Raw genomic sequence first — 25,021 nt, forward strand, 5'->3', positions numbered from 1 at the left:
CCTTGTCTGAGGTATCATTGGCAAATATGTTTTCCCATATGGTTGGTTCTCTTTTATTCTAATACTGTGTTCTTTAGCTAAATAGTCAATTCTTTTGGTGGGTAAAAATGAACTAAATTTTTTTTAAATTCATTTTTCAATTACCATTGACATACACTATTGCATTAGTTTTAGGTGTACCACATAGTGATTAGACACTTACACACCTGATGAAGTGACTGACCTGAGAAGTCTAGTACCTATCTTGAGCCAGAACATTCGAGGTCAGCATCACTTCTGGGTATGTTTAAGAACACATGTAAGGTGGTAAAGCCAGATGCTGCTGAATATTTCCTTTCAGTTCCTGGAAATGTGGGACCACCCTGTCCAACTGCCCCCCACCACTTTTCCCCTAGAAGTGTTATTATGGATTCATTCCAGCAAGAATTCTGTCATGTTGAACCAATTTGAGCAGCTGGTGTAGAAGGAAATGATTGATTGTTCCCAATCATCATTCATAAGAGAACCATTGGGAGTGGGTCTGTGGATAAATCCACAGCCACAGGGGAGGACTTTAATTTGTAATAAGAAAAATCTCATTCTGTTTAAGGAGGAGAGACATCTTTGACCTTTTACCTGTATGGGTTTATGGTGGGAGGAAGGACCAATGGGTATTTATCACCTTTCTGTGTGGAGTCTTTCTATTATATAGGTAAAAGAGGTAGAGTTCCCTAGGGTCCCCATTTGGAGTCTGCAGCTGGTGGAGAAAAGAACCAAGTTAATGTTTTTCTCAAACATCTGCATTTTTGGCTTTGATTTTTAAAAAGATTTTATTTATTTATTTTTAGAGATGGAGAAGGGAGGGAGAAAGAGAGGGAGAGAAACATCAATGTACAAGAGATACATCGACTGGTTGCCTCTTGCATACTCCCACCTGTGGACCCAGCGGGCAACCCAGGCAGTGCCCTGACTGGGAATCCAACCAGCGACCTTTTGGTTCACAGGCTGTCACTCAATCACTGAGCCACACCAGGCAGGCTGATTTTGTTTTTAACTGACAAGTTATTTTTTATTTCAGGGCCTGTGGTCAATACAGAAGATTGTCCTATGAAACAAAGAGAGTAACTGAAACTGAAGAAAGGACTACAGCGTCTAACCAAAGGCATGCCACAAGGGACGAGAAAAAGCACAAGTCTCCATGAACAAATAGGGGCAGAGACTAGCTGTGCATGAACAGGTAGCTGAATGAGGAATATGTAGTTCCTTGTGGCCATTGCCGGCACGTGAAGATCGTAAAGGACATAGGCTCCTCTTAAGGATCTTGTGTTAAAATTTTTCAGAGACTGCACAGTAGGCACAACAGCCATACAGCTAATATACACATACAGCTGTTATATTTCTACACTATTATACCCTTTGGTGATTAGCCACTTGGGACCCTATCTGCTGAATTTCTCGAGAAAATCTCCAACAGTCAGCAGTTAACTATTACTGAGGCAGCTTTCTAGTGTGAGATTCATCATCTGTGGGCATTAGGGTCTCCTTGGAATTCAGCCATCAGTTCAGCCTGGAGCAGGTTACCTGAAACTGAAATCCTTCTAAGACACAAGAACAGAAGGGAGTTCTTAATATAAAGGAGGATGAGAAGCAAACTCTTCCCTCTTTGCTCAGGGAAGGAAGCAAGTTTGAACCTGGAGGAAGCAAGTTATCACACTAGCAGAGTGATATTTTTCATACATTACCTGATTTTTTCACTCTGGCAGCTCCTATTGCTCTGCCCCCCAAACCCATTCAGGTATCACTTGTATCAGGGAACAAAAGAGTTTCACCAGAGGACAGGAAAAAATATTTTTGAATGTCAAAAGCCAAGACCCTTTGCACATTTGGCATAGAAACTATAAGGTAAGTTAGAGCAAGGCTGCTAGCCTCTGATAGAACATGACGTTTTCCAGGTGTGCTGGCAGTGATAGAAGAGAGGGTATGATCTGGGGGAGGAAAGAGCTCTTGAATGTTAGTGGGAGGTGAGGAGCAGCAAGGAGAAGGTGAGGGTGGAGGGGAAGCAGCGAGGGCTCACTCTTAGGCGCTGGCGGCCTCTCTCTGCTCTGAGAAAGGGGCTCTGTGCCCTGCTCCTCAGAGGGAAAGGTGATGGATACAGAATGCCAGATGACTTGGGTTGTCATCACTTCCCAGAAGAGCCCAGGGAGACTGCAAAGCCTTAGCACAGAAATGGCTGAATGGTGTCTAAGGTCCAGAGAATCTGAGCCAGGCACAGGGAGCTGAGTTTATATAGTACAGTGTGTGAGTGTTAGAATGAGTCCTCTGTGCCCCAAATTGCCACCAGAGCAGTAACAAAGGACCCACAACTTTCAATTGGCATCTGAAGTGGGGGCAGCCTTGTAGGGTAGAGCCCTTAACTTGTAGGATCTGACAGTACCTCCAGGTAGAGAGCTCCAGAATTGAATGGAATTGTGGGACACCCAGCTGATGTCAGAAAATTGGTTGGTGTGGAGGGAAGAAAAAAATCAAACCCTCACATTTGGGATCAGAAGTATTTTGGGTAAAAACAGTTTAGACCTTTTGAAGTTTTCTCTATTTTCCAAGGCACCATTCAAATTTTACCTGTTCCCAGGCACCTTTACAGTTATTACTATTTTTCTCCATCCTCATGTTTTGTTAGCACTTCACACATTCATTATGGCTCATTATCAAGGTCAACCTTGTATTACAAGTTAGTGTCAGCTGCTGGGTGTGCACCCCCAGCAAAAGTGTTCTGTCCTGTGCCCTCTCAGCACCTTCCATGAATCCATACCTCCTTGGTTGGCAGGTATTTGGGTGCCTGGTATGTAAGAAAGCCTCAGTGTCTATTCGTCAACTAAACTGAATTTAACATTTTTGTGAAACATGAGACAGATCCTTCCTTTATTTGTTGTATGGCCTTGGGGGTGTTGCTTATTCGCATTCGGCCCTGCTCTGTAAAATGAGGGTGGACAATGAAGCCTATCTCATAGGTCATGCTGAGAATTAAAGAAGAATGGAGATAAACGGCCTGGGGTGCAGTGTGTGTTCGATACAGGATGGTGAGGGGGAAAAAGTACAGCATCAATATTTATTGCAGCCATCAGCATTGATTTGCAATGATTTGTGGTTCTGGTGTTCTTGCTTCCAGCCTTTGCGTTAGGCCCAGGAGAAACAAATTCACAGAAGACAATGAGTCTCAGACTCTTCCTTGGTTATGAGCAAGAAGTCCCTGGATCTAAGAGGTGAGTAAGAGTCTGAGCTTACTTACTGGTGAGGTGGGCTTTGGTGCGGAAACTTCATTCTGAATTCCTGGCACAATTAAAAGGCCAGAGCTAACAGGAGAATCATCAATTATCTGCTGGCACCCAGAAAAGAGGGGAGATGTAATACTTATCTAAAATTCAGAACACCCTGTGGTAAGAATGGAAGTGATTGGGAGGGGAACTCAGGGCCCTCTCATGGCCATAAAAACCACTTCCTGAGCCCTTTGGGTCAGGGATTCGCATATTTTCTGAGAAAAGGCACTTATTAATACAACCTTCCACTCTATAGCTACAGAATATCGCTAAATCGGGGAACCAGAATTATGCCCAGAACATCTTGTCCCTGAAATTGGCCTGGAAAGCTGTGGCTGGAGAATGGAGAACCAGGTCACCTTCCCCATGGCTTCAGACCAGGTGGCCTGTGGGATGGTTGGGAGGTTGGGAAAAGAAACTCATCCTTTATTTTCTACCTGTGCTCTCACCATGCTCATCCTCGTGCCCAGACATTACAGTATCCTTCATACCCTTTAGTTTAATCACATTGAGTACAGGATGGTATGAATATTATAGCTGGAATTAATAAAATTATGGTCCATCGATATGAATTCTTTCTGCTGTACCCTCAGAGTGGGGCCTCTTGATTTCAAACTTGTGTTAGTGGATATCCATAGAGTTGTCCTTGCATGAACTGGAAAATGCCTACTGTCTTTCTGATCCTAATCGTTTATAACCTGAATGACATACCACATTAATCTGTAGATCTTTTTTGAATTAAAAAAAATTTTTATCCTCACCCAAGGACATTTTTTTATTGCCTTTATAGAAAGAGAGAGGAAGAGAAGGGGAGAGGAAAACATTGATGTGAGAGAGAAACATCAATTGGTTGCCTTCTATATGCACCTGGACCTGGGATCACACATGGTGGACCAGGAATTGAACCTGCAACCCAGGTATGTACCCTAACTGGGAATAAAACTCACAACCTTTTGGTTACAGGATGATGGTCTAACCTACTGAGCCACAGTGGCCAGGACTGTGGATCCCTTTTAAAAATACAAGTGCCTGCTGTGAGTGTGAGTCAGTGGGTCTGGGATAGCCTAATGGAATATACATTTTAAAAATCTCTACAAATTACTTTGCTTTACACCAGAGCTAAGATCTACTCTGAACTGTAAAGCTATATAGCTCTTCTTAATAAGAACAGCGAGAGATGAAGCATTTCTTCTTCTGAGATGCAAAGTCTTGGTTGACCTTTTCCTTTTTGCTTTGTTTTCTATCAGTTGAAAGGCATAAAATGGGAAACTAATTGAAATAAGATTAGGGATACTTCTAAAGTAGACAGGATTGGGCATAAAATAGCAATAAGGACAAGCCAGGAGAACACTTGCAGAGACTCTCCGTGGCAGTAACGGAGAGCTCATGGAGGTTATCACAGCCAACCAGGGATGCAGGCTGGGGAAGATCAAGTAATGGGTGTAACCTAGGGCAAAAGGCACATGGGAAGGTTGGGTAACTGTATTTTATAAATTCTAAAACATCCATATTTAACACTTGAACACCCCAGGCATCTGTTGGTCAGAGCCAAGTTGGATGGATTTGTCATTGTCTGTGCAGGACAAATCTTGTCATCCTTCATGGTGGTATGACTGGGCAACTTCAACCCTCAAAGTTTCTGTCAGAAAGCAATTTAAGGGCTATGTGAAGAAAGAATAAAAATCCTCAGTTTTGTCTGAAAACCCACTATTGTCGTTTACTGATTAGAACAAAAAGTAACAACATAGGAGCCTTCAGATCAAACATTACTGGCTTGGAAGAAATCCTGCAGCTAATAGTGAAATGCATTTTATTTTTAGTTTTTAAGTATATTTTATTGATTATGCTATTATAGTTTTCCCAATTTTCCCCCTTTATCCCTCTCTACCCTGCACCCTGTAACCCTCCAGCATTTCCACCCCCTTAGCTCATGACCATTGGTTGTACATACAAGTTCTTTGATGTCTCTGTTTCCTCTACCATTCTTAACCTCTCCCCATCTATTTTATGTCTACTAATTATATTTCTTATTTCCTGTACCTTTTCCCCCTTATTTCTCCCTCCCCGCTCCACTGAAGACCTTCCACATGATCTCCATTTCTGATTCTGTTCCTTTTCTAGTTCTTTGCTTAGTTTTTGTTTTTGTTATTTTTCTTTCTTTCTTTCTTTCTTTTTTAGGTTCATTTGTTGATGGTTGTGAGTTTGTTATCATTTTACTGTTATATTTTTGATCTTCTTTTTCTTAGATAAGTCCCTTTAACATTTCATGTAATAAGGACTTGGTGATAATAAACTCTTTTAACTTGGCCTTATCTGGGAAGCCAAGATAGCCACTTTATCTACCCTTCCATTCTAAATGATAGCTTTGCTGGATAGAGTAATCTTGGATGTAGGTCCTTGCCTTTTATGACCTCAAATACTTCTTTCTAGCCCCTTCTTGCCTGTAAGGTTTCTTTTGAGAAATCAGCTGATAGCCTTATAGGCACTCCTTTGTAGGTAACTGTCTCCTTTCCTCTTGCTGCTTTTAATATTTTTTCTTTGTCTTTAATCTTGGGTAATTTAGGATGATGTGCGTTGGTATGTTCCTTTTTGGGTCCAACTTCTTTGGGGCTCTTTGGGCTTCTTGGACTTCCTAGAAGTCTATTTCCTTTGCCAGATTGGAGAAGTTTTACTTCATTATTTGTTCAAATAAGTTTTCAATTTCTTGCTCTTATTTGTCTTCTTCTGGCACTCCTATAATTCAGATATTGGAACATTTCCAGTCGTCCCAGAGGTTCAAAAGACTCTCTTCATTTTTTTGAATTCTTGTTTCTTCGTTCTGTTCCAGTTGGATGCTTATTTCTTCCTTTTGTTCCAAATGGTTGCTTTGAGTCCTGGTTTTCTTCCTGTCACTGTTGGTTCCCTGAATATTTTGCTTTATTTCATTTTGGGTATCTTTCATTTGCCCTTTTAATTTTCCACCCAAGCTCAATCAGTTCTGTGAGCATTTTTATTACCAGGGCTTTAAATTCTCCATCAGATAGGTGGGCTATCTCCTCATCACTTAGCTCTCTTTCTGAAGTTTTGCTCTGTTCTTTCATTTTGGCCCTATTTCTTTGTTCTGGGTACCTATTAAGTTGTAAGGGGGTGGGGCCTTAGGTATTCACTCAGGCAGGGCAACTGTGGTGCTGACTGTGGGGGAGGGGCCAGAGAGGGAACAGTGCAGCTCAACTGTTCATCTCTAGCGCACTTTCCAATGGACTGTTGTGTGAGACTGGGAGTTTCTCCCACTGTGGAAACTGTGGTAGTCCACAGTGAGCTCTGAGTCTCAGTTTCCTGTTCAGCCAGCTCCACCCCCAGGGTTTGCCACCTCATCACTGAGGGTTCTCTCCATCTGATTCCTTATGAGTCTGGTTGTTCTGTTTGACTGTTTCTTTAATTCCGTGGTTGTCAGAGTTCCATGCAGTTTGATTTTCTGGCACTTCTGGTTGTATATTGATTTTAGATTGGCTGTTACCCTCCTTTTGCTTGTGCAAAGAAGCGAAGGGTTCCTACCTATGCTTCCATCTTGGCCAGAACTTGGAATGTTTTTTTAAGGGAGTACTACATTCTTGATGCTCTTGATGATGCAAGCATTAATATCATGTGAAAAAAATGGAACAATATGTAAATTCTCATTTGAAAAGTGACTTAGAAGTGTTGGAATTTAAATGTGAAGAAGTTTGGGGTGCAGTTTAATTGGCAGCATTTTTTCTCTCTCAATAGTAGATAGTAGTGATGCATCTTACAACTGGTGGTGTCTTAGCTTTAGTGTAATATGGTGTTTGTGTTGGCCTTTACAAAGGAAAATACTAAAGAAAAGTCTCAGCTCTCAATAATCCCCTGAAAAAAGCAAATATAGTTGTTTTTTTTTGGTTTTTTTGTTTGTTTGTTTTTTTGCTTCATGTGTGGGATATAAACCTGACAACAACAAATGAACAAACAAGACAAACAAAAACTCATAGACACAGGCAATGGTATGGTGGTTAACAGAGGGAAAGGGATGTGGGGGGAGATAATGAAGGGTAAAGGGGGTCAAATATATGGTGAAAGAAGGAGATTTGACTTTAGGTGCTAAATGCAATGCAATATGCAGATGATGTATTACAGAATTGTACACTTAAACCCTATACATAAGTTATTTTTTTTAAATTTAAAGCATATATAAAGCCATATAGGGGCCCTGGCTCGTGTAGCTCAGTCAGTTGGAGCATTGCCCCAAAGACAGAAAGGTCGCAGGTTCAGTTCCCAGCCAGGGTACATACCCTGGTTGGGCACATATGAGGAGGCAAATGATTGATGTTTCTCTCTCACATCAGTGTTTCTCCCTCTTTCTTTTTCTCTTTCTCTCTCTCCCTACCTCTCTCTCTTTCTCTCCTCTTCTCTCTAGAAGCAATAAAAAAATGTCCTCAAGTGAGAAAAAAGAAAACATGTAGTGGACCCAGGGAATCACAGACTTCAAAGGAAGTTTTCTCTGAAAAAAAAAAAGAGGGCATGACCACCATATATTAAAAGAAAAATAACATTTTTAAAGGAAAGCAGCCTCATTTTATTAAGAAGGAATAATTCCTATTTAATGGAATTTTATAAGAACTAAGTAGGCACATGAACAGGAACTGATGGGTGCACCCAGGTGGGCTTTCAAACAGCCTGTCATACTAGGAAGTCTGTTCATTTCCCTGTCTCTTGAGCTGGAGTTCCACTGAGACACAGTCATTTTCTCTACTTTGGATGCCCCAGAGGAGAACTCCTCAAGACCCATGATCCCAGGTCCCATCCCTCTCCTATAGTCTGCCCTTTGAATAACTTGAAACAGCTCTCATATGAACCTCATGTTGCTCTTCCTCAGGTGAAACAATTCTTTTTTCAAAAATTTGTTATAATCTAGCTTTTTACTTGAACAACAATAAACAAAATTTAAAAGTCCCCCCCTCACCTAATCTACCTTTTTGAGGCCTTCCCATCCTTGGGTCTATCTTCTGAATACCCTCCAATCTGTCTGTATCCTTTATAACTGAGTAACATACATCCCAGGTTGTCCAGGAGTTTCAGTCTATGCCTATTTTCTAAGCTTAATTATTACTCACAAACCCTTTCATCTTAAAGTGTCCCGATTAACCAATGTCATGTATGGTTAGCCCACTTTCAACTGAACTGAATGCAGTGTCTAAGGGTGGATATGGACAGTAAGAATTAGAGCAGGGCTCTCACCACCCAAGTCTTGGTATTTTGCGAGTAAGTCAAACAGATGCATCTGTGACTTGGGCCATACATCAAACCTTTGCTTCATGTTAAGCTTGTGGCTGGCTGCTGATCCTCAAGTCTTTCCCACAAAGTCACATCTCCCCTTGAGTAGTGCTGGTTCTGGTGGGTCTTGGCATTTGTTCCTAATATAATTTCATGACATTAGAATTCAGCCCCTTGTTCAGTTTGTCAAGAACTTTGTCATCCAAAATGCTGCCTTATCCCTTCTAACCTCCTGTTATCAGAAGATATAATCTTGCTTTTCCTTATCATTATCAAAGTTCTTGATCTAAAATACTGCATGGGGTTGTCTTGTGGCACATCCCCTTTTGTAATTTGACCTCCATTTGTATCCTGGAGTCATTAACATCACAAACTCACTTAATTGTAGTATCATCCAGATCGTGTATTTCTGCCTTTTGCATGATGATATCTTGGGATACCTTAGCAAATGCTTATTGAAATGTAAGATGTCTAATGTAGAAATGTATTTTCTCTGATCTATACATCTAGATCCTAGACCAAAAAGACGGGGTTGGGGGGGGGGGAAGAAATTATGTCTAAAGTGACTCCTTTTTAGCTCCCATGAGGTCTTGGAAATGTAATGACTGACACAGAGAATAGCTCATGGTCAACGAATATTTGTTGATACAAGCATGATTTTTCATTGAAATGTAAGTGAAAGATCTCACTCATAGCCCTTGCCATGAAAAAAGTCTATTTCTTTACACCTGCCAAGGGCATCTGCTTTGGGAGTTCCCACACACAGCTTAGGTCCACATTAGAGTATGAATTGACTATTTGCTAATCATGTAAATATTATTGCTGAAGCGAAAACATGATTGAGGCTAGAAGTGTGAACCAAATGCAGAAAGTGCCAGCTCTTTAATGTAAGCAATTAATTAGGCATCCTCTTTATGTCTGGTGATAGGTCCCAAGGTGTTAATCAAATCAAATATCACCAGCTGCTGAGAGAACAGGCTTGTTTGGGAAGCACTCCCTGAACCAAAGGGGAGATGAAGTTGGCACTGAAATGGATTTCCTGAGGCTCCAATAGCTAGACACCCAAAGAGGAATTATGCTTCCCCTTTAGGAAAAGGAAGCATATGTTGTGGGCATGCGCATAACAGTTCAGACAAACACTATCTTGAGTCACCTGGGGGGGTGAAAATAGCCTAGAGTTTGAAACCAGACAGAGCTGGGTTCAGGTCTTGGTTCTGTCTCTTTCTAGACTTGGGAAATTACCTAATCTGTCTGAGCCTTAGTGTCTTCAGTATTAAAATGGATATAATAAAACCTACCTGTCAGGGCTTTTGTCAGGATAAGAGACTACATAGATGGTACCCAGGGCAATGCCCAGGCAGCAGGGAGGATGCTATATGGCATTTGGGTGGTAGTGATGATGGTTGTTAATGATAAATGGGTTCCAGCCCTCCCTGTGCTGCTGGTGTGTCCTCTTTGACTCTGGACATGCACTTAGCTTTTCAGAGCTTGTTCTTCCCCATCTCTGGAAAGGCAGGTGAGGACTAGATAGAGTTACAGGGATAAATGCTCATCATTCTTTGACAAGGATGGGAATTAGGGCAGTTTTGAGATAAGTGGAATGAGACATGGGAAAGTGCACTGATATGTAGGAGGGTGGTCTGCTCGCCAAGTATGACGGCCCACAGGGAGTTCATTTTGCCCATTCCAACACCACTCCACACCCAGAACAGGCTGAAGGCCAATAGAAATGAGCCATCACCACAAGTCCTCAGCACCAAACCTGCCTGGCTATCACCACATGTCGGTGCAGGGCAGGGAAACACTCAGCACCATGACAAGGGCACCGTGAAGGAAAAAACAAATTTTAGAAGGTGGGGCGGGCCTCCCTTGAACTATTGGGATATTTAAAATAATATTTTTCTTTTATTTTTTCTTACTGCAGATTAGTACATGGTTGATTCAGAGAGCAATGAACACAATAGTGTAAAGCTACCATTATTAACATTTTATGTATGTTCTTCTGTATTTTTTTTGTTTTATATATAAAACAAAAATGACCTCAAAATATCAGCCTGTCTTATAGCATATACTTTCCTGGGTATTTCCCCTCACCTTTATTATCTGCTGGTTTAATGATGCTTGTTAATAGTGATGCCTTGATTATTTAGCAGAGGTCTCCAAAATAGGATATTTCCTTCTAGGGCATATGCAAGGCAATCTCTCTGGGAGCAGGAAGAAAATTTTAGAATTTTTGTTTATATTTTCACCTCTTCTTTTTAAAGTTTTTTTTGTTTCTGTGTGTGTGATCAGTTCATAACATGTAAAAATATATCTGGAGGTGGGTAGTGCAGAGCTGGGATGGTGGCTCAAGAATCCCTTCAGAAGCTGACTCTATTTCTAGCCTTCTTTTCCACTGTAAGTCCAGGCCTTCCTTCTCGGGCTTGTGGTTTCATGTTTGCAAGATCGCTGCTGTATACCTGAGCTTTATATCTATATTCCAGATAGGAATAATGGGAAAGAATAAAGGACAAAGGAGTTTCTCCTAGTGAGGCTTTGCTTTTCATCCTAGAAAAGATGTTTCCCTTCGCATTGGTCAAAACAAGGGGAGTTGGGAAATTGAAAAGTCTAGCTTTTCAGCCTCTGTGGCAAAGGACATCAATGACATAGGGAACTGGGAATTGTTTGGGGGTAGGCAATCCATAGGGTCTGCCACAGTTCTCTCCTCAGAAAAGTGCACACACGTGTGCAGGTCACAGTTTTGCCAGGTAATTTCAGGGAGGTTCTTTCCTAAGTGGGGGTGGAACGGGAGTCACTCTACAGGGCTAAAGTGAGAGCCACTGCATGAATGGATGCTCTGCTCATCCCAAAGCCAGGGGGCATTGGAGAAGCAACGGGGGAGGAGATAGAAGACAAAACAGAAAGTAGAAATGTGTATATGAATGGGGGTGGCAGATACAGAAAGTAGAGTGGGTACGTAGATTATAACTACCAGATATTGTAATTAAAAGTAAAAGAAGAAATACAATGGAAAATAAAAAAAGGATAAAGCAATGCTACAATGGGAAAGATAGTCATTTAGGTGTCTAAAGTTTAAGGGAGTGCGCTACCCTGCAGGAGCGAAGTCAGCTTTCCAGTGAGGGACAGAGGTAATAAAAGTGATGGTGGTGGTGGTGGGGTGGGTAGGGCACCCTTTCATGAAAGTTTGGGCCAAGTCCTATTAATTTTGGTACAGTCACAGGACATTCATCAGGAACTCAAAGGGTTCAGTGACTTGGAGATTTGAATTCTGATACAGAACAATTCAGCAATATAAGCTCATTTCTGTAGAATGCTGCAATATGGTGTTGCATTAGGTGTTGTAAATAATTTCCAGTGGAGTTTATGATGACAACTTTCAGTTAGTTCACTACAAATTTGTAGGAACTGATCATAATGTTTGGAATGAGAGTTGCTGAGATAATATAATATACACACAAGCAGCAAAATAATTAGCACTATCCTCAAAACCATCCTAAAAGATCCATTACAAATTTCCCACAGTTAGAAAAATCACAGCTATCCCTCATTTTCTTAGGTTCATTAAAAAATGTAGAAGCAAAAGGATTTTAAGGACAACACAAGTATTTGAGCCATGTGTATTTTCTCCTAGGTAACTTGGTAATATCAGAGGAGGATATCATGTTGGAGAATAAGTTAAAAAAAAAAAGATCATGAAGTTGGAAAAGAATTCATTGATTTTTTTCCAGGGGAAAAATAGCTTGTTTCTGGACACTGTCTATATCCTGAACAGTGTCCTAGAAATGCTACAATTTCTGTAAAGCACTCCAACTGTCACACAGCAAGGTTTGGTGCTTCCAAGTGCCCAACGATGTCAGCAACTTAGACCAGTGTAAGATTTTTAGCTGTATCTAAACTCAAAGCCCAACTACAGTAAAACTTTGCAAATTTCAGGTGCAGATCCCATCAGACCACCTAGGTTGGGATCCCAGCTCCATCATTTATCAGTTGTGCGCCTCAGGACTGAGTTACCTCTGCCTTCATTTTCTCATCCATAAAATGGGGACGAGCATTTATCACTTCATAGGATGGTTTTGAGGATTTAGTGAGATAATCTATGTAAAAATCACCACAGGGCATGACATAATAAACATTCCAAACATCCAGAAATGCATGAATGGATAAACAATATTTGTTTTCTGATTAGTTCCACATTTTCAAAAATGTTCATATCAGTATTATGAATTTACCTAAGGATAAGGAATCTAATTTATTGTTAGCTCACTCTGAGAAAGAGCATTAGTTCCTAAAGAGGTGTTTATCATTTTTTTTGTAGACATCAAAAAGGTGTAATTTTAAAGACTGATGAGGATTCTGGGTTTCAATTCTCACTTATTGCCTTCAAGACTTTGAAAAGTGCTTAAGCACTTTGGGGCCCTGCACCTTATTTAGAATCTGGGCATTCTGTGGAGTGTAAATGGGTTAATAGCTACAAAGTGCTCACAGCAGTGCCGGGCACATGGGAGGTGCTCAAGGCTGCCATTGTAGCCAACTCAAACCGTTAACTAAGCATTTTTCAGAAAAGAAAATGGAGTGAAGAGGTAATACCATAAAGCAGTTTTCTTCATCTTGTAAATAATATATGGGACTTGCAGACTCATAATATTCAAGACAAAATTTTGATGGATGCCTATTTCAGGATTTTTTTTCCACAGCCAAACATAAAAACAAAGTAACAGTCTATTCAGATAGAGATGGCAGACACGTGGTGTATCCACCTGACGCCTCGACGTGAGCTATCATGGCACCTACTGAGTTCATATAAATGGGCTCCAGATTTTTCTCAACACAATGCTCTTCATAACCATTGTCAATTTGTTTGGGTTATGTGAAATCAAATATTTCCCATCCTTGCTCCAATATCATGTCTTTAGAAGTGTTATTTTTCCCGAAGGGGGAAGAATTTGTGTTTTCAAGAAGACCCCTTCCACTGACATTCTGATCAAACTCTTAAATGAGAGAGAATCCTTTCTCAGACCCTTGAATAACCAGGGTAGTTACATAATCAGGGTGAGTTATGAGAGAGGGAAAAGTTGGCTGGCAATACCCATGATCTATTGTTTGTGCTGCTTTGGAAGATGCTGCTAAGACAGATCACATTGACAGCTACAATTAAAAAAGAGAGATTTACTAGGGTCTGAAGACATCATTTGGAATGTGGCTACTTTTGTCATTGACTCTAAATAATTTTCTGGAAAGACAGCCAGGAAACACTGTCTAGTACATGATACAGCTGGGCATCTTTCATTTTATGTTAAGTGAAACATGCAAATGACTCAATGTAAAAATGTTTCCTTGATGTTGATTGCTGTATTAGACTTCTAGGTAGCCATAACAAAATACCACAGAATATGAAGAGATGCTCAATGAGATATCACTTTGCATGTACCAAACTATCAAAATTAGGATCATGCCAAGTGTTGGCAGAGGTGTGGGGCCATGGGAATGCTCATGTACTGTTGATGAGGATGTGAACTTATGCAGAAATTCTGCAGAGGACTCTGGTGGTAATAGCAAATTAGGTCTATGTATATGCTCCCTGACCCAGCAAATCCACTCCTGGGTACACAACCAGAAGGAATTTTCAAAGTTTACAGGGGTCTATAAGAGTAAGGTGACAAGCACGGCAGCTTGCTTTTGACAATTATAGTATACATCTGCTGTCCTGGTGGAATTTTTAATAGTTCCCTTTTCATTCTTAAAAGCATTTACCCTTGCCCTGGCTGGGTGGCTCAGTTGGTTGGAGAGTCGTCCCATACACCAGAAGATTTCAGATTTGATCACCAGTTGAGGCACATGCAGAAGGCAACTGATCAATGTTTCTTACATCTCCCCCTCTCTCCCTCCCTTTCTCTTTCCCTTCCTCTCTCCCTCCTTTCCTCTCTCCCTTCATTTCTCTCTAGAATCAATAAACATATCCTTGGGTGAGAATTAAAAATGTTAAAAACATTACTTTGTTAAAAAAAAAGTGTTCACCCTGTGTATAAGAACTATCTTCAGAGCCTATCTGTGGTGGTGGGCTGGGAGAGGGAGGCAGTTTGCAGACTGGAGCAGCAAAATGTGTTGAGTTCATGCTATGCAGCAGAGAGAAGTAACAGACTAGATGTACCCATAGCAAAATATATAGGTCTTTAAAACATAGTGCTAAATGAAAAAAGAAACAGCTTGAAGTTTATAACAATAAAATATGCATACCATTAACATCTATACATATAAAGCTTTATGTTTTATAAGAACACATACTAACACAAGGGCATGCATCTAATAACATTGAAATGGTTGCGTTGGGACAGGTGAGGAAGAACGGTGTGAAATAAAGGAGAAAAATAAATAAAATGAGATGTGTCTTCTTAGACCAAAGATGATAATGGACCACTGAGAGAGATGATTAACTCAGGCCACTGTATTAGAAATCAAAAAGGATAGCTCAGTGGATTGAGCATGGGCTGGGAACCAAAGTGTCCCAGGTTCGATTCCCAGCCAGGGTACATTCCTGGGTTGCAGGCCATAACCCCCAGCGACCACACATTGATGTTTCTCTCTATCTCTCTCTCTATCTCCCTCCCTTCCCTCCCTAAAAATAAATAAATAAAATTTTTAAAAAAAGAAATAAAAAAGGAAGGATTCCATCAAAATAGATTAAATTGAAGAATTTTTTTAAAGGATTCAAAAAATTAAACTATAGCTTTCTTGAGAGATCTGTTTGCTTATTTATTTTCTGAGGCTCTGAAAGGCATTTAAGTCTGCTTAAATAATTTAAATAGGACTAAATATACATGGAAATAATTGAATGAGGGAGCAGAACAGAGAGTATGTAGAATTAGGAAAGATAAGGCCAGGTCAGGTATGAGTTTAATATCTAAAGTTTACAGCAAAAAAGTTCTATAGATTTTCCAGAGATGGGTCTCAGATTTGGCACTAAAGAAGATGCCCTCACATACGTGATCAACGGTATCTGTAGTAATAGCCACCATAAAACCACTCCAAGTCCTAAGAAGCAGCCCAACTATGTCCCATTCTGAGATCAGAGAGAAATTTCTCCCCTGGGCTCTCATAAGGAGGGCACTATATAATGGAATAGCAACCTAGAAAACTAATTTCTACAGGAAGGCTCGTTCCAAAGCCATGTTGAATAGCTCAAGGCTAATTTATTGTAACAGATTTTGATATCCTCGAATTTCTGCAGAATAACTAAGCTTCGGTTATGGAACAGTTCAGGAAGTGTTCCTGGGTATGCAATAACCCTGTGGCCCACAGATGTTTGGATTCTTCCACTTGATTTTGAACCACAGGGCCAGAAATTCCTGATCATGACAGCAAGGAAAGAAGAAATAAAAAGATTCTCCTTCCAGATTCCATAAATGCCTCTGCCTCCTACCCCCTGAGGAAGAGGTGGGAGATAAAGAATGTTTTTTCTTTCTCCCTTTCTGAAACCCCTTTAGCAGCTATTAAATTTTTATCGACTAAAAACCAAACATAGTAATTATTGTAGAGACTACAGAAAATATATCTGTCATGTGGAGGCAGGTGTCACCATAAGAGTGAAACCAGCAAGAAAGTAGTGCACACTGGAAAACCTTTCTGATAGGCACCTGCAGGAAAACCCCCTCTGAGAGCTAAACTGCCAATGGATGTTTGGGGGTGTGGGGTTGAGAGGGCAGGAGAGGGTAAGAGACAATCTGGTGTTTTGGATCATCCTGGATTTGGAGCATGTATAGTTCATCAGGTTTGTTTGAAGACTGGTCAGAATAACCCCTGAGCACTACCCAGTTATATTTGATATTGTATTTATCATGTGACTTCTGCTTACTAATTCAGTTTCCAAGAGCCTAAGAAAGGGAGATGTGGAGGATTGATGCCAAAATAGCTGTAATTATTTCCTTTCCTGTATCCTGTATATGACTTTGTAACTCATCCCAGCAACAGCTGGAGACTAGTTCTGCACTCTTTACACGTGGACTGGCTTTGTTACTCATTTTGGCCAGTAGACCGTGGAAGGACTGATGGTGAGCCAGTTCCAAGCCTCGGTCTCAAGAGGGCTTGAACACCCACTTCTCTCTTTCCGAACCTTGCACAGCCACTAAAGAAATACACCCAGGCCAACTTGCTCAGTGATGAGAAACCAGGCCCATTTACTTAACACTGTTTCAGCTGATTGCCAGACAACCCTAGATGTGTGTGTGAGGCCATCTTAGACCAGCCATCTGTGGCTCAACCATCAGCGGCTCAACCACAGCTGACCACAAGTGCCTGAGTGGGCCCAGGAGAGATCAGCTGATCCCGGCCCAGGTCAGCAGAAATGCTCCGCCGACCTTAGATGTGTGAGCAAAACCAAATGCCTATTGCTTTAATTCTCTAAGTTTTGGTGTGGTTGTAACATAGCAGTGGCTAATGGATACAGGAGGGTCTTTGATGTTAGTATTATAACTGACAGAAAATTTTGTTCACCATTACAAGTTTTTAAAATTACAAACAAAAATATCATAAAAGAAAAAACACAGACTTTGACATTCTGGTTTGTGCTTTAGGATCTTATAAGGCAATGATCATGGAAGTCCTCGAGCTTCAAATATGTGGACAAAACTGAGTTTCTGGACTTGTGTAAGGGAGGATCAGACCCTAGACCTTCAGAGCACTCCCTCCTGGTGTTCTCAGCACAAGTGTGAGGAGACAGTCACATTTTTTTAAATAAATAACATCTCTAAAATGTAACAGTCCCCATTTCCTCATCTCTTCCTAGCTTACAGGATAGGGACTTGTTTTCTCTTAGAGTATCTTTAATTACTCCTAAGTTCTTTGCATCTGCTACCGTGAATTCTCTAGCAGTTCCTTCTCAAAGCAGTGTTTTCCCCTCTGTTGGTTTATGTCTATCACCTTCCTCGGGGAAATGAGAGGGGATGTGGACAAAAGTACCTGTCACAAGTGAAGCTGGAAAATACCAACTTTTAATTGGGTTCTACAGTGGTTTCTGTGACCCGTTCTGACCCCCTGACATTTTCTTTTCTTTGGGTTTTGTCCTCAGTTTTATTGTAAGGAATCTGGTTGGGCAGAATGTTTGCAGCGAGAGAACAGGCATAGTGAGACCTGGCCCCTGTCTCCGGTGAGTCACCAGCATCTGTTACTTGGTGGCCGAGTTTCATTATTGCCACTGCTGCTGGGCTGGCACATCTGTTGAAAGCAGGGATGGAGGGTTCTGGGATTCGCTAATGACTCCTGGGGAGATGCAGGAGGAGGGTTGCTGTCTTGGGAGCGGCCATTGTGAAAACCTGCCTGTCTGTGTCTTGTACAAAATTAAAGATTTCTTTCCTTTTCAGACTGCTAAAGGGGGCGGGACCAGAAGTCTTAGGGTGCCCACACAGGAAAGACACTGAGCTTTGCCGTGCCTTCAGTTCTCCTCTAATGAGTGAGAATGGTATTAAATTTATCATGAGGATTGATAAATAATTTAAACGCGTAATTCCTGGCATGCCTGGAGCACAAACACGCTTGATAAATTCAGTTTTTTTTCCTCTCTTTTTACCTTTTCTGACTTTTAGTTATATTGTTGTTTGCTTGCTTGTATGTATATGTATCCCTTACTCTGTAGAATGAAGGATGGGTTTTTGGAAAGCAAGAATACATGTCTACCAAAATCTTTAAACTGCTTGTACTTTTTACCTATACTCCCACTTACATAAATTTCTACTGAAACAAAAATCCAATTTTAAAATGTAGGAAGATATAGTCATAAAAAGATCTGATGTTGCTTCAAAAACCAAGTTTTTCCTGTCATTTGCCTTAAACACACACACACATAGTACTTTTATCACTCTTATTTTTATTTCTTTATCTTTTGTGCTCTTTGCTTTTTACTCTCATTATTGTTTCCATGCAGCTAATAAATTCTCATCCCTTCCCCAAATCATTAAAAAATAAACAGGTATTAATTGTCCATGAGCTCCACATGAATCACTTCCTTCTAAGAAAGATGATCAAACAGGCTTATTTCTTTAGCCTAGGCAGCCCATTTCCAGGGGAAGCAAAACTGAATTATAACCTATCTTGCATGTGTATGCAGCTATCAGGAAATATTTCATAATAATAACTATGGCAGTCCTTCATTATATTTGGAAGAAAATGGTCAAAGAATACACTAAGAAGGCAGTGAAGGAAAGTATTCAAAGGGGAGAAAGAGAACTTAACTGGATTGATTGGTTGCTACATACACATTCCAGTCCCCATGTTGCTTTTACAAAAACCCAGGCAGTAAGCATTTTAATTTCCCATTTCCTGAATAGGAAACTGAAGCCCCAAGTTTCAAATGCCTTACCTACAGACCAAGAATTTGAACAAAGGGCTGCTTTACTTTAATACCCATGTTCTTGCTCCTATTCCCAGCTGCCTTCAGGGCAGTGATTCCTACCTGTGGTTACACATTGTAATAATTTGGGAAGCTTTAAAAAAATGGCAATGCCCAACACAACACTGAAAAAGAACCAAGTTGGAGGAGTCACATTACCCAATTTCAAGACTTACTATAAAGCTTCAGTAATCAAGACTGTTCATTGGTGAAAAACTAGACACGCAGATCAATGGGACAGGATAGAGAGCCCAGAAGTAGACCCACACGAATATAGTCAGCTGACCTTTGACAAAGGAGCAAAGCCAATTCCATGAAGAAAGGATAAGCATTTTAACAAATGCTGCTGGAACAATTAGAGGTCCATCTGTAAGATAAAAATCAAACCTAGACCCAGACCTTACACTTTTATAATAATGAGCTAAAAATAGATCACAGAACTAAATATATTATACAACACTATAAATCTGTTAGAATAAAACAGTGGAGAAAAGCTATGCAACCTTGGATTTGACAACGAGTTTTTAGATATATGAGCCAAAGCATGATTTAGTAAGAAAATGGTAAGTTGAACTTTATCTAAATTAAAAACTTCTGTGAAGGATACTGTTAAAAAAACAAGATACGGATTGCACAAACTGCATTGTAGTTGAAAAGTTGTTCAACATGGAGGTACAGGTTAACAATTCCAACACCACTCTCTATGCGTACTGAAATTTAACAAGTAAATGGATGCACAGTGGTGGGAGCCGATCTCTCCCTATTGGAGTGGGAGGTTACAGATTAGCAAGAGGAAGAGGCTGGAATCATCGATCTGGTAGTTGGATTAGAGTCGGAGAAACCCATATGGATTCATGTTAGCCTAATATAGATACCCATAGTCACATACAGAAATACTTATATATATGAGGGGACCCCCCAAATGGAATTTATTTATAAAAAATTGTGTGTTCTTACATGTTTAAACTTTAGTCACTCTCCATTTGATGCAATACATCTATCAAGACATTTTTTCCTCTGCTGAAAACAGTTTTTGAGCTCATCAATTCTGATGACTTTTAATGCTTCTGTCATTTTTTGTTTCACCTCTTCCATATCAGCAAAATGTTTCCCTTTGAGGACTTTTTGTCATCTGGGAAACACCAAAAGTTGCTAGGGGCAAGATCGGGTGAATGGTGGGGGGTGGGACAGAGGGGCCATGCTGTTTTTGGTTAAAAACTGCTGAGCACTCAGCACAGTGTGGGCAGGTGCACTCACAAATCACCCATCATGACATGGGCAAATGCATTGAAAGAGTCTTCAGAAAAATTTACCAAAGTTGAATTTTACCAAAGCAGCCTCTCACAACACTACCAGCTGCTACACTGATACAGATGGGTTCCTAGCACACTCACCTAGTAGAGGAAGCCTGCACTACAAGGGGCCTACCCTCCAGAAGATAATTCCAGGTTTTGGGGTGTCCCCTCCATATGTATACATGGGTTGATACTTACATGCATATATTTCCTTATTCTGTCAACTGAGAGGGACTGGGAGCTATGATAGCCCTGTGGCAATAAGCACACCCAGCACCAGATCTTGGTTTCTAATACCATTCTCCAACAAAAAGAACCAGAGCTAAGATAAATGGTTGCTTCTAGGACTAGGGTAGCAAATATGAAAAATGAGTGCAGAGCAGCGTATGTGCAAAAAAGCAAGAAGGTACTTGTAACAACAGCAATGCACTGAGGGGGTGTGTCAGTGGGACGCTGGGATACCTAAGCCACAAACTAAAGTAGTATTGGAATGAAACCCAAAGTAGGAAATAAATAAATGAGTCCATATGGGTATGAATAAATTATTGAATATATAAATAAGTAGAGGAAAACAGATATTTCTTATACTAAAGAAGTCTAAAAGTTTTATGTAGATACTATGTCCTCAGGGAAGTGGAATATAACCCAAGGAAGTGGGTGGAACAGAGTGGCTTCCTTAAAAAAAGTGCAGAATGAAAAGGGGGAGGAAAGAGTAACTTCGTACTGGAGAAACCTGACAAATGCCTTAGCCAAGTGGTTAAGGTCAACATCAATAGTTAAGTCATGTTAATATATGTACCCCTGATTTGATGTGATCAGAATGGCTTTATCCCTGGGGTCTTCCTCCCGAAAGCACATAACCCCAGTCTAATCATAAGGAAAATATCAGACAAATCCCAGTGAGGGACATTCTACAAAGTTCCTGACCAGTACTCTTCAAAGCCGCCAAGGTCATTAAAATAGTGGACGTCTGTGAAACTGTTACAGCCAAGAGGAACCTAAGGAGCCATGGTGACTGCATGTAATTGAGACCCTGATATACAAAAAGGAAATTAGGGGAAAACCAAGGAGATATGAAAAAACATGGACTTCTGTTAATAACGTATCAATATTGCTCATTACTTGTGACAAATGCACCATACTGATACAAGATGTCAATAATAGGGAAAACTGGGCATGCAGTATATGGGAAATCTCTGTACTAAATTTGCAATATTTTCATACACTTAAAACTGTTCTAAAATTACTTAAAATAATTTGCAATGCTTGGATACTACTCTAGATTCTGGTTTAATTTGTTTGCTGTGTGGCCTGACTCTCGGGACTTAAAAAGCTACCCAGGTGATTCTAATGTCTGGCAAAACACGGCTCTAAGGGAAGGGTTGGCTTTTGCAAATGCACTGCTTTGTCTTCCTACTCCTTTATTTGTTTGATTATAATAAATGCTCTGACGTTGCCTGTGGTGAAATCGGGACTTCCTGATCTTGGTTGTTTGAAAACAACAGCTCTTTAAATGTACAGCCAGTATTATGGGGTTTAGAAAGAGACAGTTCCCCATTAAATAAGAAATCCTGTCCAAGAAGCTTAAGTACCATAAACATTTTAGGTGAACAGACAGTGAAGGGCAGACTATGCTAAATGTATCTTTGTTTTAAATCTGCATGCGGTGGGAATGCCTTTAAGTTCTGTGTGCGGTGCTAGGCCTTGTGGACACGGTGTAAATCAGCCCCAAACTTTCAGGTGCAGTGGTTTGGCTGTAATTAGTAGGCTTGTTCTGCAGGCTTTGATTGTGACAAATGAGATAAAAGCATCACCTGCTGGCAAATGTAGCTTAAAGGTTCAGGAACTGCGAACTGAACCAAGCCATCTATTTTTCCCCTGCAGCAAAGCTGGCAGCAGGAGTTCCTGGGCTTCGTACCTGTTGCTGGAGGTGACTGGCTCCTTCTGACCCCAGCACCCGGACGGTGAAGAGGCCGAGGCCGAGGCCGAGAGGCCATGGAGCTGTGCTTCTTCACGTGTGGACGACTGTGGTACGTAATTTGGAAATGATGAGGCTATGTTTTCAGACTTACACTGTTTGCTAAAAACCCTAACAGGGCAGCAAATTGTTTCATGCACATTAAGGTATAAAAAAGATTTATTTCCCCATGAGTTTGCTTCCTCAGAAGCAGTTATTAGCAGGAATTCCTACTTTTGGAACCTATAAGAATGTTAATCAACCAGAAAATTTGTTGATTGAGTCGTACACTTTGCCAGACACTGAGGGGGATATTTTAAAAGTTAAAATATAATAGTGACCTTTTATTTATTCACCCAAGCAATGCTTAATTGAGTATATACCGCATACCAGGCATCTGCTAGGTACTAGATATTTAAAAACAATAACAATAACACTAAGATAGTCTCTTAAGTACCCCATAGTCCAAGAACTTATTGTCTGATCAGTGGTTTTCAACCAGGGGTGATTTCCCCCCACACAAGATACTTCACAATGTCTGGAGAAATATTTGGTTGGCATCGTGGTGGTGGGGGAGTTCTGGGGGATGCTGCTAGCATCTGTTCTAAGCCAAGTATGTATTGTTGATGACCAGAGGGCACGGACGCTACTAAACTTTCTCCGGTGCACGGGACAGTCCTCCACAGTGCAGAATCACAGGGCCCAAAGTGTCAGAATGCTGAGGGTGAGACACCTGCAGACCCACTGGGCCCTTCAGTAGAAAGAGAGCACACTCTTCAGGTGTGACTTAATGAGGCAAGTGTTAAAACCACCTCCAACCCTCCCTGTACCTGGTGGGGTTGAATAGGGAGGGTCTCTAGCTGATGGTCTCATTGAGGTGGGATGTGGTGGCACTGTCAGAGGAAGGTCAGCACTTCTAACCGTAACATCCGAGGCCAGAGGGCCTGTTAAATCGGGCTGCTCCAGAGAGATCACCTGAGTCCCCCCTTTCCTGAGAGCAGCCAAGCGTCTGCAGCCAACCCCCAAAACCCACAGTCCTTCGAATAATATTACTAAAAGCCAATGACACTCTTACAGTATAAACATGGCATTTGCACTGAAGTTGAACCTACTATAAGCATCTTGTATCATGTTACTTATATTTATGTATTAACTGTAAGTTTAAGTGTAAAAAGAGGCCTTACCTCCATGCTGTGCAAGGTGGCCACTAGCCACCCGTGGCTCTTTAAATTAGATGGTGTGACCCTTAGTCACACCTTCACGTTTAAAGGGCTCACTAGCCACATTGCCAACTGGCTACCAAATTGGATAGTGTAGAATTAGAACATTTCTATTCTCACAGTTCCAGTGGATAGTACTGTCTCTTACAAGCCCTTCTAAAGAGCCTCACCAGTATGCTATTATTGCTGTTAAAAACAAACAAACAAACAAACAAACCTGTTTCCTAGCAGCTGAGACACCAGGGCAAATGCTTCGCACTATCTCACTATCATTGTCTGTTAAAAAGACACAGGCATGTTCTGCTGGGGAGGAACCATCTTTTGTCAGACGTGGAATTTTGGGAAGGGTAATGGATGTTGGGTAATGTATCAGATGATTGAAATTGATTTTCCAGAAGGTGTAACAATGTAAAATTCAAGTAGATAACCCGTATAAGGCATTTCTGATCTAAGTCAAATGTGTATTGTTAAATATTAATTCCATTAAGGTTTGTCAGCAGGGAATTAAGATATGTGACCTAAATACATTTCTTTCTAGTGATTGAGTGTAAGAGATAAGTAGCGTTAGGAGTATCTCAGCTGAGGAAGGGGTGGGATGGAAGGAGGCGGGAGGACCAGAATGGCCTGGGGGGCTCTTGCAAAATGCGTAGGTTGCCCCACATAATGTTTCTCAGAATTGAGGGATGAGTGGGGAAGGTCTTGCACGTGTATATTTTGAAAAACTTTTCCATGTAATTCCATCATAGCCAATCCAAGTGACTATTGTTTAGAGATATGAAAAGGAAAATTAATATGACTCTTTTCCTTTGTTTGATGGGAGAGGGGGTGAGGCTTAGAAAAGACACCCGAGCCCCACCTCCAGCTATGATTCCCCCACCTCCCGCGGGCCCAGACACTGGCTCAGTTCTCTCTCACTACATCTTGCAAATGACCCACTGGTTGGTCCCAGCTACTTTTCCTCTTAGGTCATTGAGAATGATCCACTGGGTTTAGAACAACTGCTTCAAGCATTTCCCCCCAATATCAGGTATCTTTAGCAAACATTCCCAAGGGATCACAGCCTGTTCTTGGGTGCAGTTTCTGATAAGTGCCTGCAACGATGATGCTATGTGCTCTGATCAAAGGATGTGTCACACGCAAGGGGATGCGCTGGCCAAACAGGACATCAGCTGAGGAAATTCAGGAGCCCCCTGTATGTTTTTTGCTCAGGCTGAAGGGCACACCACTTCTCCAGAACGGTGCACCAGCGGTGTGTGAGCAGGGCTGAAAATAGTCTCCCAAAAGGACCTTAAGAAGCCCTTGGATAACTGTTTCAGTAGAGAGTTCAGAGTTTGGCCACAGGGTGTGGCTCTTTTTTTTTTTTTTTAATTTTAGAAAGCCATTACTGTAGAGAAGCCTGAGTCCATCAGATTGACAGCTAACTCTGCCAAAGGACAGAAAACTTCAACACTGTTCCCCCTGCCCCAACCCTCCTTTAAACTGTAACTTACATCATATTTTCAAGGCACTCTAGCCCTGAATGGACCTGCTTGTTTTTCACATTTGTTTTTTCTGTTAATGGATTTAGAACAACCTTATTATATTCTACCACTTCTTCATCCTTGGCTTCAAGT

General features: G+C 41.0%; 1 long non-coding RNA gene across 1 annotated transcript in view; it reads left to right on the top strand.

Moving 5' to 3' along the window:
- The first annotated feature begins 4,081 nt into the window (after nucleotides 1-4,081).
- Nucleotides 4,082-25,021, top strand: part of LOC118499688 — a 41,661-nt gene continuing 20,721 nt past the window's right edge. Inside the window, exons 1-2 of the long non-coding RNA XR_004902196.1 lie at nucleotides 4,082-4,210; nucleotides 22,116-22,261. This is a non-coding gene — a long non-coding RNA (uncharacterized LOC118499688). The remainder of the gene's footprint in view (nucleotides 4,211-22,115; nucleotides 22,262-25,021) is intronic.

The sequence above is a fragment of the Phyllostomus discolor genome, chromosome 3 (genome assembly GCF_004126475.2).
Source record: "Phyllostomus discolor isolate MPI-MPIP mPhyDis1 chromosome 3, mPhyDis1.pri.v3, whole genome shotgun sequence".
NCBI classification, from domain to species: Eukaryota; Metazoa; Chordata; class Mammalia; order Chiroptera; family Phyllostomidae; genus Phyllostomus; species Phyllostomus discolor.